The sequence below is a fragment of the Trichosurus vulpecula genome, chromosome 3, assembly GCF_011100635.1.
Source record: "Trichosurus vulpecula isolate mTriVul1 chromosome 3, mTriVul1.pri, whole genome shotgun sequence".
Classification (NCBI taxonomy): Eukaryota; Metazoa; Chordata; class Mammalia; order Diprotodontia; family Phalangeridae; genus Trichosurus; species Trichosurus vulpecula.
The window spans coordinates 264,712,802-264,728,746 of record NC_050575.1 but is presented as its reverse complement, the minus strand read 5'-3'; positions in this window follow the sequence as shown (position 1 = coordinate 264,728,746).

The following is a 15,945-nucleotide window of genomic DNA, read 5'->3' as shown; positions in this document are numbered from 1 at the left end:
AGGGCCTGCACAAGACTGATGGCAATGTCAGAAAAGAGAAGAAGACAAATTCAGGAAATACTACAAAGTGAAAATGACAATCTTTGGCAATAGCTTGGATATAGGTGAGAGGGGTGAGAGATAGTGAGGAGTTGAGGTTGCAGGCCTACAGGACTAGGAGGATAGAATTGTCTTCTATAGTAATAGAGAAGATGAGGGAAGGAAGGTTTAGGGGGAAATATAATGAGTTTAAGACAGAATTTAAGATGTCTACTGGACATCCAATTCAGGATTCTGAAAGGCAGCTGGAGATGTGAGATTGGAGGTCAGCAGAGACGTCTGGGCAGGATAGGTAGATTTGAGAATCATCAGCATAGGAATGGTTATTAAATATATGAGAGGTAATGAGATCACCAAATGCAGTAGTATAGAAGGAGAAGACAATAATTGGGCCTAACTCAGAACCTGTGAGATAACTGGGACTCAGCAAAGGGGACTGGGAAAAAGAGGTCAGATTGGTAGAAGGAGAAGCAGGAGTGATACCCCAAAAACATAGAGAGAAGAGAGTACCAAGGAGAAGAGAGTAAACAGCAATGAAAAAGGCTGCAGACACATCAAGGAGAAGGAAGATTGAGAAAAGACCATTGAATTTTGGCCAATGAAAAATTATTGGTAACTTTGGAGGGAGACGTTTCAGTGGAATGATGAAGTCAGAAGCTGGATCATAAGGGAGAGGAGAGAAAGGGAGAGGCACGTTTTGTAGCTGACCTTTTCAAGGAGTTTAGCAATGACAGTGCAGGATTGGGGAGATGTGGGCATGTTTTAGGCAGTAAGGAATGAGCCAGTAGTAGAGAGAGATTGAAAACATGTGATACAGTAGGGATGATAGAGGGGGCAACCTGTTGGAGGAGACAGGATGGAATGAGATTACCTAAATAGGTAGAGGTGTTAGCCCTAGTAAAGAATAAGGTCACTTTGTCATCTGGAACAAATATGAAGGAGGAGACAGGATGGGGAAGAGGTGAGAAGAGATCACTCATGGCAAATGGTCTCAATAATATAATGCATAATATAAAATAAAATATAATAACAATATAGCACATTCTACAATATGCCTCTAAACAAAGCCAAGCTCTGAAGGCCTCATTTTCTTCCCTTGTCTAACAATTAGGCCACCTATACTTTTCAAATACAGTAAACCCCCTATTCCCTACAGTCTTTCGAAGCTACTGTCAGTGGCTCAGCATCACATCTACTAGCATGCTCAGTACCTGAGGATGTAGTTCATTGATCCTGATGGTTTGAACTCATTAAGGACAGGATAGCTAGGTATTCTCTTAATATCTTTGTATTTATTTGGGGTATCAACTCTCTATTAGACAATTTTGCTCTGTCCTTTCCATTCCAAACATCATTGGCAAGAAAATAGAAGCAAAATAGAAGTTAAATAGTAATACCTGCTCTCTGTCATCAGATATCACAACCTTTCCCTCATAGAATAATTACTTATTTAATCTCCACCTTTCCCCCATAAGTACTTATTGAAACTTCTCTCCTCTTTCAAAATCTTCCTTAATAAATTAGGAGGCATCTCAGCCACAAGTCTTTTCTGAGCTTCATGATTGTAAATGATCTCTCCATCTTCCAACTTCTCATAATACTTTATTTTTTTTCTCTTCTTTGCATTTATATATTACGATTGTATGTTACATAACCTGGTCCTATACTAACCTACACTAACCTTCTTGAGCTCTGGTTTTCATATGACATCTTTATCTTATGTCATCACTCATCGTAGTACTTTTTACAGGTAGATGCTTAATGACTGCTGAATTGAATGGAATTTTCCATTCTTCTCCTCCTCTCCCCCACCCCTGGTCTAAAACACAATAGAATAGAGATGGAAATTTAGTGCCTAAATTCACGGTTTAGCCAAGCCAATTTCCCTGTCCCCAATTCCCATTTCAACCCCAAATTCATAGGTTCACAACCAGAATATTTATGGAATGTAGGAAACTAGCTTGTCATAACCTAATGCTGTGGTCCGCAAACACTTCACTGCAAAAACCACAAGGGTGAAACAAAAGGCCCATGAATAACAAACTCAACCTGCTCCCACTTTCTCCTAGGGCAAAATCTAATAAAAATTGTGTGGAGTTTTTCTTGGCTTGGATAAATAACAATATATTGTGGCTATAGTCTTAAACTGTTTGTATTTTTGTTTCTGACTGCTGAAATGAGCCCACAGTGAAAAAATACATATGGAAGGAAGGGGAAAAACATATGTTTCATGTGACATTATTTTGGACCCATGAGGAATTCTGCAAATGACCTGAGAATGATTTGGAAAACCACAACACTAAAATCTGCTAAATCATGAACTGTTACCATCCTGACCTTAAATATAATCTGCAAAAGTGTAAGAATCTTACTAACATGGAAGAACTAACATCCTGGGGGATATAAATTCCATTGGGAAATTATAGAATTTTAAAACTTTAAAGAATTGAGCTAATGGTTCCCCCTCCCCCAAGCCTGCTCAAATATTAATGATCAAAAAGGGTTGGCTATTTTAAAGGGCAATCTGGAATATTTCTGGTAGTGTATGACTAAGATCTAAAATTCTATACTTTCACAGGAGAATTGTAGGGAGAAATAGGCTGCTGCTTTTTTTTTAACCTGTCCCAAAATTGCAGGAATTTACTCAATTTACTTTGTGAAACCAGATCAACCCTGACGGGCATTGCAGCGTATTATGTGTTTGGGGGGGAAAGACACCGGAGGCGGTTTACTCCTGAGGGAAATGATTCATGGTGCAAACTTATGGGTGCATCAGAAGGTCTCTTTGTATTTAAACATGACTGATTCTTTCATCAAATTTCTTCCAATTTATCTTTCTCCTATTTACAATGAAAATTCAGGTATATAAGATTTACGTAAGTTAGAGAACCAAAAACATATCCTAATTGTCCAAGCGGAAAGTATTTTTAAAAAGAAATATTGGCTCAGTGAGGGAAATGTTTGAGCTCAAGGGCAATTCAGTAAAAGGAATATGTAATTACCTAGTACTGAGCACACTGGAGAACAAATGGGGATCTGGGGAGCACAAGGGGAGGTATGAAAGAAAAGCTGCAGAGGAGAAGCAGTCACTTTGAGAGGGTCTGAGAATGTTATCTGGATGTCTCACTGGATGAGAGATTCTCAAAGAACCTTATGCTAAGTAGTAGGTGGAAGAGTCATTTTAAATAAACTTACCCAAGATTTATTTCCCTTTAAACAATTTTTGTCCTATAAAAAGAAGAGGAATTACTTGAAAAGGACCAAAAAAAGTCAATCGTTTAATCAAGTCTTCCTTTGAATAGGGGCAGCTGGATGGCACATTGGGTATAGTGCAGGGCCTGAAGTCAAGAAAACTCATCTTGTGAATTCAAATCTGGTTTCAAACACTTACTAGCTGTGTGATCTTAGGAACGTCATTTAGCCCTGTTTGCCTCAGTTTCCTTATGAGCTGGAATAGGAAACAGCAGAGCACTCCAGTATTTTTGCCAAGAAAACCCCAAATGGGGACATGAAGAGTCAGAAATGGCTGAACAACAAAAACAAAACCCTTTGGATATGTAACTTTGCAGCACTGACTCAAATGTTAGGTCATGATGATTTTCACCATTTGTGTAAACTACACTATGTTTTTAGCATATGAAAGGCTTCCAAAAGCTTGAAATTATAGCCAACTTTTCAAAATCATTTTTTTCCAATTGTAGGATGAGAGCCTTGTAAAAAGTACTGTCATTTCATTTTGTTAACCCATACTTAATTCTGACAATGACAATACAAACCTCTCTCTAACTCACTTGGCAAGCCATCACCCATGCCCATTGTGTCCTGAATTATTCTGGCTTCATATCCCATATTTCTTTCTACCAGGCTAATGAATCACAGCTTCAGGACCTGAGAAATCACTGTTTCATTCTCAGGCATAACTGGGTAAAGAGCTCTTACAGTAGTTAAAACGATGCACTTGTGTTTTAAAAGGTAGATGCTGTCTCAAAGGGATGACTATTAAAAGGATGAAATATTGAGGCAGGTGAGAAATAAGTATGTAATTTTATTGTACTGGTTAAGTATTATAGCTTTATCATGTACTGGTAAATAAAGACTGCTTTCACAACTACGGTCAATATTTAATCACCAACAGCAAAAACTACAAGAAGGTCACTTTGCCAACTGGCACAAGTTAAGAGTTCTATTTCCCCCACTCTCCCAATTTCTTAAGAAATCAAGAGGGCACATCAATCCTTTTTTGTGCTGAAAACATAATATTTTAAGAAATAGCATCAACTTCAGTCTGAATACACTCACTTGCCATCATCACTGGAAGCTTATCTATTAGCTGTGACCTCATTATACGCAGCAGCTGCCAGGGTGTGGAAGTTCATGATGCTACAAGATTCACTTTGGTTCTCAATTGTTTGTTTGAAATTAGAACTTAGTTTTTATTGCCAATTACCATTAACTTTTTCTATCGCCGCAATAGTGGTGCAATTGGAAATCATTTTGACATTTGTATAACTAACTGCATGTTTCAAAACTATGTTCACAACAAGGCCAATGGTGGAAAATATCCAGGAAGACTTAATATTTTCTGTGGTTATGATATTTAGCTATCCAAATACAATATGACAGTTTTCACTCTTAGCATGTACACACACACACACACACAGAGTTCCAAAAGTCTTAGAGCAGTTATACTTAATGCTTAGTGCTATATCCACACATTCACAAAATCTATAACTTCTTTGAGTTTAGCTGAGATAGCAGCAAATTAATTTACATTATTAAAACATTTAAATATTGTTAGATTTTTAAAATGTGATATTCTATATATCACAGGTGAAAATTCCAATCACAAATAAGAACAAATCAAGCCAGTTAAACACTTATCATCCTAAGATATTTGGAAAAAAGGAATTGCAAAATAGTATTTAAACCACCTACAATTTAAACTCAAATGTTTAGGAAAACAGCATGAAATTTTAAACAAGCAACGACTCATCATTTCAATTCCTTATAGGTAACATCCCAAGATGGATTTAACAGCTTACTAGCAAAACTCCATGTTCATTAGTATTGCCAAATAGTACTTACATATGCTGCAAAATCATCAGTATGCATCAATTTTTGAAAGCTGGACATGTATTTGGAAAAGATGAAAGAGCAATAAGTACTATCTACCTCAGTTTGGGAAAGGGTTAAGAAATAATTTTTCAGATCTGGAAATTCTCCTTCAAAAGGTCGTTAAGTGCTATTCACTATTACCTCTTGGAAATATTTCTTTCTCTCATTCATAATATATCCAAAAATACTATCTAAAGATTTCAGGTTAATACATGAGGTTAAAGGCACCCACACTTTCAGGCATACAAAAGCAAAAACATAGGAAACTACTGTGGAGCTCTTTCATGTGGGTGTGCATTTCTAAAATAAAAAGTATTATCACTCCAACAGATGTAAGTCTGCTAAATGATCAAGTCAGACTTGAAATTCTGTTTTGACAGTTTCACCAGAGATCCTGAGAAACACAAAGATGTTTAGTGATATGAATAAAGATGAAGCAAAACTGATGTTGAAAGAACAATAAAGTTTGTGAAGATTTTCTTCTGGATATATATCTTCTAGAATATGCTACGTCTAAGGGCATACCAGGTTACCCATGGACTATGGTTAGTTTTTCCATCATAGTGTGGTACTCACGTTTAATACATTAATATATAATCACTCACAGAACTGCCATTCCACTTTTAAAGTAAATTTCATAATGTTCAGTGAAGGTCCTCTTGGGGGTGGGAAAAAGTTTATTTTAATACAAAAGTCTTTTGAATTTCTGCAATTCAATGAGGTGAACATAAACTACATATATATTTTATATGTGTATGTGATATATATATATATATAGTTTCATACATATGTGTATATATTGCTTCATACACACGTATATAAATATCTGAAATTGTAATCCTATTTTATAAAAAAAAAACTGGCACTTTAGCTTACATACTATAATGTGAATGCCATCAGCCACATGTTGTTACATAAAGACTTTATTTTCTTTCTTAGCAGATGATAAATCATTAAGTATATAGTTGTATACCATTATCAAGAAGATCAAAGATTACAAAATACTATACTCAATGGACAAAATATATTTGTCAATTTGGCCATATTATAGCATTCTAGAATGAAATTACAATTCCATTTAGCTTTGTATGCAGTATTTCTCCTCATCCCTGAAAGCACAGGTTTATTTTTTTCTCAGAATTTCTTTAATCCCTCTTTTTATACTAAGGTAATGTGATTATTTACTTATTTTCCCTTTTTTTGAAGCCACTTCTACCAGAAAAGTGGAATTCAATTTTGTTTCCAGATGTAAGACAGACCACAAATGATGGTCAAACACAATTAAGAAACAGGTGTCTCTAGGATACACATATCTAACTGAAACACCACATCATATGTTGTGCTTGGGGGAGGGAGGGGAGAGTTGCAACTCCAAATGCTTTCAAAAATATTACAATCTGATTTAGAAAAAAAAACGGATATAAAAGAGGAATACAGTTGGGCATGGCATTTCTTTGTGAAAATAATAAAATAGAACATTTGCATTTCAGAATACAACATCCTAGCACTAGTATATTCTTTACTAACCCAAAGTTATATTGAAAAAATTATCACATTGATACATTAGAAACTGAAGTACTGCACAAGTTACTCTATCTATAATTAGTAAAAATGATAAAATGTTAATTCTTTAAAACAACACAATCCTCAGGATCCTTTCAATTGCTACAAGGTAGAACTTATGCTTCAAAACTGTGCTTACCCAACGTTTGCCCAGTTTTGTTTTTTATTATGAACAACACAGTCAAGGTTATTTTAATTGGAAATGGTCGGTCCTTTCTCTTAGCTTCTTCAAAAGATACACATAGATGACAATTTACATGCGTTGAAGAAGGCCAACTATTTTTAACAAAAATAGCCAGATAAACGCCAAGCCCAAGCTATTCCCAGATCATAAGATGGTAAACGTCTGGACTGAGTCTGCGGAAACAAAGTAGGCGAAAACTAAAGAGGAAGGGGGTGGGGAGTGGGGATGGGAACGGGGGTTCCCTTATTTCCGACTGAGCAGTGCGACTCTGCCTGGCATCTGCATAGGTTCCGAAAAAGACACATCCGTGAGTGAGTGGGTGAGTGAGTGTGTGACTGTGTGTGTGTGCACCATACTAACCCAATAAACAAACAAAACCCTGCGGCAAGGGAGGGAGCATCCTCAGGCTTTCAGGGCATGAACCGAAACCTAGTCTACCTGTCACTTGTCTTTTAACTACAGCCCTCAAGCTCCGGCAAGAGATCTCTATTCACCGCCTGGATACCGGGCTCTGGGACTAGTGGGGTTTTGTTTCCCTTTTGTTTATCACTATTATTATTCTTTGGCCCTGAAGCTCGTTTGCCCAGCCGCTCACCATCTCCCTTCCCCCGCAAAAAAAGAACTCTCTAATGCCCCCCAACCATCCTCTTTCCTCCCCCGCCCCCCTACTCCACCATCCCCCGTCACAGAGAGCCACAAGGACCGAGAAGAGTGGCTTCCCTCGCAAGCCCCCAAACCAATAATCCCTCTCCCCGAAGCGCTCGGATCCTTACATCAGCCGGAGGGGCGGTGGGTGGGTTTCTCTAGTGCCAGCGTCTTGCAAATGGATGGTGGCAGCGCTGGGCACCGGCGGTCCTCTCTGGCCGCTCGGGGCTCTCGCGCTCTGCTTGTGTATGCCTCTGTCTTTCTGTGTGTGTCTGTGTGTGCCTCTCTCTCTTTCTCCTCTCCCTCCCTCCCTCTCTCTCCTTGTTCTCTCCTCCCGGCTTAAGAGCCAAAGCTTTCTACTTGCAACCCAAACCTGCCCAGGCTACGGAGCATGCCCAGTCTGGCTGCTCGGAGCCACTTAGAGAGGGTTAGCAATGTACGGATCCTCCTGCTGCTGGTGTTGCTGCTGCTCCTCCTCCTCCCCGGGTTAGGGAAACGTCGGGGCTGAGAGGAGGGAGAATAGAGAAGAGCTAGCCTCGGGGTGGGAATAGCTAGGTGCCCAGTCTCGGGCAGGATCCCAGGACCAAGCCCCAGAATGTCTGGAAGGCTGGGCTGGCTGGGGGGGCGCAGGAGAGGAGGTGGGCGGGGAGCCCAGTCTGGGAAAGCAGACGGTCAACGCGATGATCGTTTCTACTAGGTGGGGGAGGTTGGGGGTGCGGGGGAGGGGAAGGGTGTGTGTGTGTCTGTGTGTCTTCTCCGCTCCCCTCCACTCGCCTGCCTTCTGCACTGGTTCTCCGCCCCCGTCTCCTGCCCCCTCCTGGGCAGGTGTGTGTGTCTAGTCTGGGTCATTCCTGGGGAACCTCGAGCGGGCAGCGCCAGCGGTTCTCGTCTGCTGGGGATTGGCTAAGCCGGGGTGTGCCGTCATGACCGTGGGAAGAAAGGCAGATCGTCCCGAGGGGATTCTGGGGGGGTGTGCGGGGCTGGGGCGGGGAATGGGGGGGGTAGAATGGATGGGAATCACGTGTGAACACACACCATAAAGCCACAGAGGGTGGGGGTCGGCGCTAAACGATGGCCGGATGGATAGCTTTATGACAGCTCCAGGTTAAAGAATGCAGAAGGGGTACACTAACTAGTGTGGCGGGGGAGGGGTCCCCACTCAAGTCCCCAGGATGCGCGTTGGCTGGGAAAACTTGTGGCCCCCCCCCGGTACTAATTTGCCCCTTAAGAACAATCAGCCTTCTATGCTCTTAAGGGTAAAGATGGGTGTGGACGGGGGGGGGGGGTACATGATGGAGGGCTTTTGAATTAAGCTCACAGTGCTCTAGAAATTGCCTTCGCCCCCGTATCTTGCTCACATTTTAAGACCTCATCCTTTCAGACTACATCCATGTGTTGAACCTACACTTTCTCCGCCTCCTGTGCTTCTTTCTCTTACTCAACCACTATCCTCGTTTCTACTCTTCCCCCTCCTCCCTCCTCTGGCCACCAAAACCCCGGGAAGTGGGACCTGCGCATTGTAAACTCCTTGGTGGCGCTCACAATCGAACTGGGCATGCTCAATAGCCTAAGCACGTTTTGATTGCCAAGAGGGGGAAAAATGCCTCTTGCAGACACCTGTAGTGATATAATAGAGGAAGAATTGTGGGTAAAAACAACAGTCTAGGCTCAGAAGCAGGACCGGCTTTTTATCTTGTCTCAAGTTCCAATTCTCACGCACTGTCCCTTTGTAAGCGACTGGACATTAAGACTGAGAGAAAGATGCAAAACAGCAGTCAGTTCTTAAAATAGAGGGGTCTAGGTGCCAAATTATTTTCTCCCAGTCTCTTTTTTGGGCTTCTTATGCTCCTTGCAATTTATCTGAAGAAAGCTGGTGCTGGCTACAGCAGTTTTCGTTTGTGTGTCTGTGTCTATGTAGCCAAATGAAAAACCCAACTCGAATTTTTCTTCAACAGAATATCAATAGATAACCTGAATGAACGGAATTGAACCTTTGCAGCTGACATTGTTCAGGGAGTTATATTGGAGATCTCCAAGACACTGATTGACCCCCAGTCCAACGCTCAAATGTATGTGTATACTACTGACTGTATGGAGGGTATATGTAGGTGTCTGTATTTACCCATGCCCTCAGACATCTCTGTTTATCTGCATACAAATGTATGTACATTAACTGTATCTATCTTGTGTATCTGTATACCAGATGTGTGTCTATGTATTTACCCACTCCCTGAGCATCTGCGTACAGATGTGCCATGTGAAATGTTCTATGTATTTTGTCTGTTGTTGATGCTTGGTAATCAGAGAAATTCATACCATAATGCTAGGCCTCTGGGGTCATGGTGGAATATACAGCTAATATTCAATTCTTGATATTAAAAATTTGTAAACCAAACACTTTTTTGGTTTGGCTTTCAAATATAATGTAATATCATTTCAAGTAAAGGAAAGTCCTAATAAAAATGTAATAAAAAGGTGGAGATAGGATAATGAGCACATAGACTTAGGGTTGGATCTACTGAAGAAAAAAATACTATGTAATAGTGTATTCGGAAATAGGTTACTGGCCTCTAGTGTTCTGTTTATAATGTGTTCATCATAGCTGCTGAAGTACAAATGGATCTATGTTATAAAGGCCAGTAAACTTTAAAACCAGAAGTTAACTTATTTGATTCAGCTATCTACTTCATTTACATAGAGCATTACAATTTTTAAAGATAAGATAGACAATAAATTGCAAAACAATAAGTAATCCTGGTCTCATTTGTATGGGACTGCCCTTATTGGTGAACATCAATACATCAGGGGTAGGGATGGAACAGATGAACATAGGAGACAGGTTTAGTTTCTTCAGTCTTCTTTGAAGGGGCTTCTGGCTTCCAGCTTCAACAGAGAAGATGTAAGAGGTCAACTCCACTTCAGGATGCTGAAGGAAAAAACTCTGGGAAGATTGGAAAGAAGCTGGACATCCATGATGTCCCTATCCCCATTTTGACTTCAAGGAACTTCCCCTTGGGTGAAACCTAAGACTCTCTCTCAGTTTCGCTGTTACCTTACTCTCAATAGGAGAGCTCCTTCACAATGTACTATCTGGCATATATTTTCCTACTTTGTGTGATTTCTGTTTTGCTACAGAATTGTATAAATGAATTTCTTGGCTAAGTGCTATGTGTGTTCATTGTGGAACTAGTGAGGAAAGGGGTTAAGTCTTGGGGTATGTAAAAATATAAAACTTGTGGTCCTGCCTCCTCCCATAATGGAGCAATTATCAGAAGCTAGATTAAACCTGAAAAACACATCCCCTGGATGAGGAGTGGGAACCTGCAAACTCAAGGCCACATGTGGTCTTCTAGGTCCTTGGGGGTCCCCTTTTGACTGAGTTCAAATTTTACAGAACAAATCCTTTTAAGGGGATTTGTTCTGTGAAGTTCGGATTCAGTCCAAGGGCCACCCTTGAGGACTTGGAGAGCTACATGTGACCTCGAGGCCACGGGTTCCCCACCCGTGCCCTAGACCAACAATATTTAAGGGAGCAGATAAATATAATTCTAGTCCAGTAACCCCTTTTTCTAAGGAGAGCAGGGTATCCTCCCACCCCAAACTTGGCTTTCCCTCCTAGAAGGAATTCAAATTTTCCTCAGAGAAGGGTAAGGGGAGAAGAGGCTATAGAGGTCTATTCTGCCTCCCTTCCAGCCATACAACCCCTCCATGGTATTTGCTGGGGGACAACTCTTCTACAAACAGAATTAAGCCCCATAAGGGCAAGGATTGTATCCTTGTTTGACTTTGCTTTTTATCATTGTATCCTTACCGCCTTAAAAAGTGACTGGCACATAGTAGGAGTTTAATATATGTTTGTGGAACAAATGTTTACTGAATGAAGGTAGGTAGGGCAAGAATTAAACCTAGTTTCCAGATAAAGAAGCAGGCTCAGAAAGGTTGTGACCTCCATATGGTCCTATGGGTAGTAAATAGCAGTCAGATATTCATGTCTGCCTCCAACCCAGTGCTCTTTTCACTATCGTGATGCTTATCTGTTTTCTATCCTTTGTATCTGAAGAGTCCTTATTAATCCTTAGAAGATCACAAGTTTTGAGTTGTTACCAAGAAAGAAAGAGAAACAGTTTAATATATGGAAAATGGTATGATAGAAAGAACATTGGGTTGTAGCCATGAAACCTGGGTTTTCATCCTGGTTCAGCCACTCCCTATCTGTATGACCTTGAGCAAAGGAGGAATCCTCGATTTCCTAATGTATAAAATATGGAGATAGTCTAGAAGATGTCACTTGTAGAAGGGACTGTACACTCCATGGAGCATGAAGAGGCCATACCAATGGAGTGTGCACTTAGTTCCCCTGGCAACTTTCAGGGACATGCATGACTTAATGCTGAAAAAAATTTGGCACTTTTTCGTCAAATCCTCTCCCTCCACCCCATGATGGCTGCAGCGGGGTGGTGGGAGAGGCTTCCTGAAAGCTCTATCAGAGAGGATTAGCCACTGAACCAGGAAGATTTGCTCAGTCAGTAAACTTTTTAAAAAAGTGACTCCACCTTCTGGCTCTCTCTCCCAAACTTGCAGTATTTTGCTTTTCCTCCCTAGGATTTCCCATGAAATCCAAAGTAGAAATGGTAAATTGCCTCCATATATACTTGCCTGGGGTGAGATTGGACATAATACTTTCCCCTTAATTGTAAGTCTTCAAGCAGAGATCTGATAGTTATAAGCTCTATAAAAACAGATTTGCAAGGAATCTGTGATTATGGACTGATTGTTATGGATGTTAAATCCCATGACCTTGTCCTTTGTACCATGATCGAAACAATTGTGCTAACTGTAGTTACATATATGGTTTAAAAAGATGCCCTGATGGAAAATACTCAAGGTAAATCATCCTCTTTCTCTTCCTTCTGCTCTGGACATGTACCCTATCTGAATGGCTAAATAGTAGAATGGGCTTTCCTCCCATCCAAACCCACCAGTAATTCTCCCATCTAAATCAGAAATTTAGTAAAAAAAAAAAACAAACAAAAAAAACAAACAATAAAAAAACAAAGAAGACCGTGAGTCAAATAAGCCCTATCAAATTAGGCCAGTACTTTCCACCTGAAACCTGTGTATCTTTTTTAAAAGGACCTTTGCAAATTAACCAGTCAGTTTGAATACCTTCAAAACTTCTCCCACTCCTTTATCAATTTTTTCTTAAGTATAGCCATGGGCCAATGCAATGTTGTTTAGAGTTTATCACTGAAATTAATTGGATTTGGGCTCAGAGGTAATTCCTCTGCCTCCCTTTCCTAGCCCACAAATCTAGAGTTTTCTCTGTTGCATAATGACCTTCAACCACATATGAAATAAACCCCTCTGTTCATATTTGATGAAATGATTTTTGTTTTTTTCATATTACTCTAGTAAGTCCTAGGAATAAAGAAACATCCCTGAGAGAGCCTCACTGTTTGGCTCCCCAACTTTGTAACACTCATGAAAACGGTCCAAAGAATATGTTTATAATAATTAAAAATGCCACCACGTACATAGCACTTTTGGATTTGCAAAGTACATATATTCTTGCATTTTAGTCTCAAACAACCCTGTGAAGTAGATGCTAATATTACCCCCATTTTACAGATAAGGAATCTGAGACCTTAAGCAGTTTAGGGACCCATCCCAGGGTCATATAGCTAAAAAAGATCTGATGCAGGATCTAAATTTAGGCCTTCTTAACTTTGAGGCCAACATTCTATCTACTTGTTCCTTCTAGAGGCCTCATGAATGCCAGTAGAAAAGCAGGTAGTGAAGATGGCAGAGTAACAAGAAGCAGTACAGATGAGCTCCCCGCAAAACTCAAGACATGTAGAAAATACAGTAGACCAAATCTTGATGGGGAAATCCAGAGAAGTCACAGTAAGTCCTTCGTCTAATTTGGGTCAGCATAGGAAGACAGACAGAGAGGTCTGTGGGGACTGGGAACAGGGTCCAGCCTGGATTGTGCACCATAGAGCACTATAACACACAGGGAGAGAATGTGCACTAGGACAAGAGAGGTCACAGACCCACACAGGTCACCTATGTAGATGCCAACTGCCTTTGGCTCCCTGTACCCAGTTCCAGGCCGTAGAGTTATGGTAGACTGAAGAGACTTGTGCCTAGAGATGGCATTCAGGGCAAGGATGCTCAGGGTGGTGTACTAAGAACAGAACAGGTTTAGAAACAAGCAGTAGTAAGTGTGGCTCAGATACCAGAAATGAGAGAGGTCTCAGTTCCACCTCAACCTATGGAGAAATAACCAGGGCAGGAGTCCTAGGCCAAAATAGATCCTAGATCACTCTGAAATAGCAGACCGTCCCTAAAAGCTAATAGGGCAGAGTCCAGTATCAGTTTATTGTTGCTCAAACCCAAGCCCAGGTCAGAAACTTGTAGAGCTCAGATTTGTAGAGCAGGGGATGGGTGGGTAGCATTCAGGCTTTGCCCTGCATCAGACCACTTTGGAAGCACTAAAAGCTTGCAGGTCCCTGTTTTTCATCTGAGATCCTGGAATAAAACAACACTCAGTACCCCAGGAAAGCAACAACAGGGCCAGCCCAGACCTTCCGTTCATTTCCATTCAGAAGAGTGCAAAGCCCAGTCCTAACATGGTCAGAAGTCAGGAAGTATTCTTAAAGAGTGATCAAACAAAAAAGAATCCCACCATAAAAAGCTATTATGTAGGCAGGAACACTCAAGACACAAAGGCAGAAAAAGACTAACTCCAAAACATCTACAAACAAAAATAAGCTTCAGGGTAAAACACCACTTGGGCATAAAATCAACTACCGTTCTTTGAAGGGATGAAGGAAAAAAAAAAGAAAAAGTCTAAAAATGAATTTATAAATTAAATGACAGTGCTTGAGGAAAAAAATGGAAAAGAAATGAGAGCTGTGAAAGAAAGAATTGGGAAAGAAAGAAAGAAATTGAAAAGGAATTAACAGTTTGGCACATGAGTTACAAAATCTTACCCAAGCAACAAATTGGACCAATCTGAAGCCAACGACTACATGAGGCAACCAGAAATGTTAAAGTCAAAAGATTGAATAAATAAAAGAAAATGTAAGGTACCTCATAGGATGACATGGAAAACAAGTCAGGGAAAAATGCATTAATCGTTGGGCTACCTGAATGCATGAACAATGACAAAAACAAAAGCCTAGATATTATATTTAAAGAAATCTTAGATGAAAACTGTCAAGATCTCTTAGAATGAGAGGGCAAAGTAGAAATAGAAAGAATCTACCAGTCACTTCCTGAAAGAAACCACCCAAAGAAAACTCCCAGGAACATCATAGCCAAAATCTAGAGCTTCCAAGTCAAAATAATAATAATAATAATAAACCCCTGCAAATAGCCAGGTGTAACCAAAATGACCTTTGTTTTCTTTGAGTGACTCAGTTTATCTCAGTGAGCTTTACTAGGTGCTAAGCCCCAGGCCCAAACTCCATTAGCTATTAATGTGATCCATGTGAATGTGAACCTCCCAGGGTCCTAAGGGGAGGGGCCAACTCAGGAACCAATCGGCCCTGGTCATTCGGGCGGAGCTTGATGATGTCAAAAACCCTATAAGAGGGGAGAGGACAGCTTGAAGAGCCCTCTTTCCTTTTCCGGTTGGAGCCAGCGACAGTTACGACAGTTACATCGTCAGTTACAGCGACCGTTACATCGTCAGTTACAGTTGCAGCTTCAGTTGCGGACACAGACACAGCTGAGGCAGGAGCTGCCAGTAGCAGAGCTGATCTACGGGAGGAAGCTGAACAAAGACTTCAGGCCAGTGGGTAATCTTATTACCATCGAGGGGGAAACATGATTTTGCTTTACGCAATCATGTTTCTCTGTAGCCTCCTGGTTACTCTTTCAAGGCGTACTTATTGGGCCTGGAAGATTTGGATCAACATATCAAAATGGGGCTTCTGGTTCATGGGTTGGTTACTGTGGAGCCTAAATAAATGTTTTGATTCTTCTGCCTTCTACTTTGAGAGTTTCTTATATCCGGCGGTTCCGAACCTTTCGGACATGTTTATGATCCTCTTTGAGATTATAAACTCGGTCCTCCTGATACACCAGGAGGAAATTTAAGTACCAAGGTGTGACAGACAGAATTACACATAATTTAGCAGCCACCACTATAAAGAAGCAGAGAACTTGGAATATGACATTCCAGATGGCAAAGGATGTATATATAGGCTCATGGCCAAGAAAAACTTACCCAGCAAAACTGAGTATAATGCTACAGGGGAAAAATGGTTTTTTAATGAAATAGAGGACTTCCAAGCATTCCTGATAAAAAGACCAGATTGTAGAGAAAAGATCTGAAGTTTAAACACAGGAGTGAAGAGAAACATAAAAAGGTAAATAAGAATAAACAATAA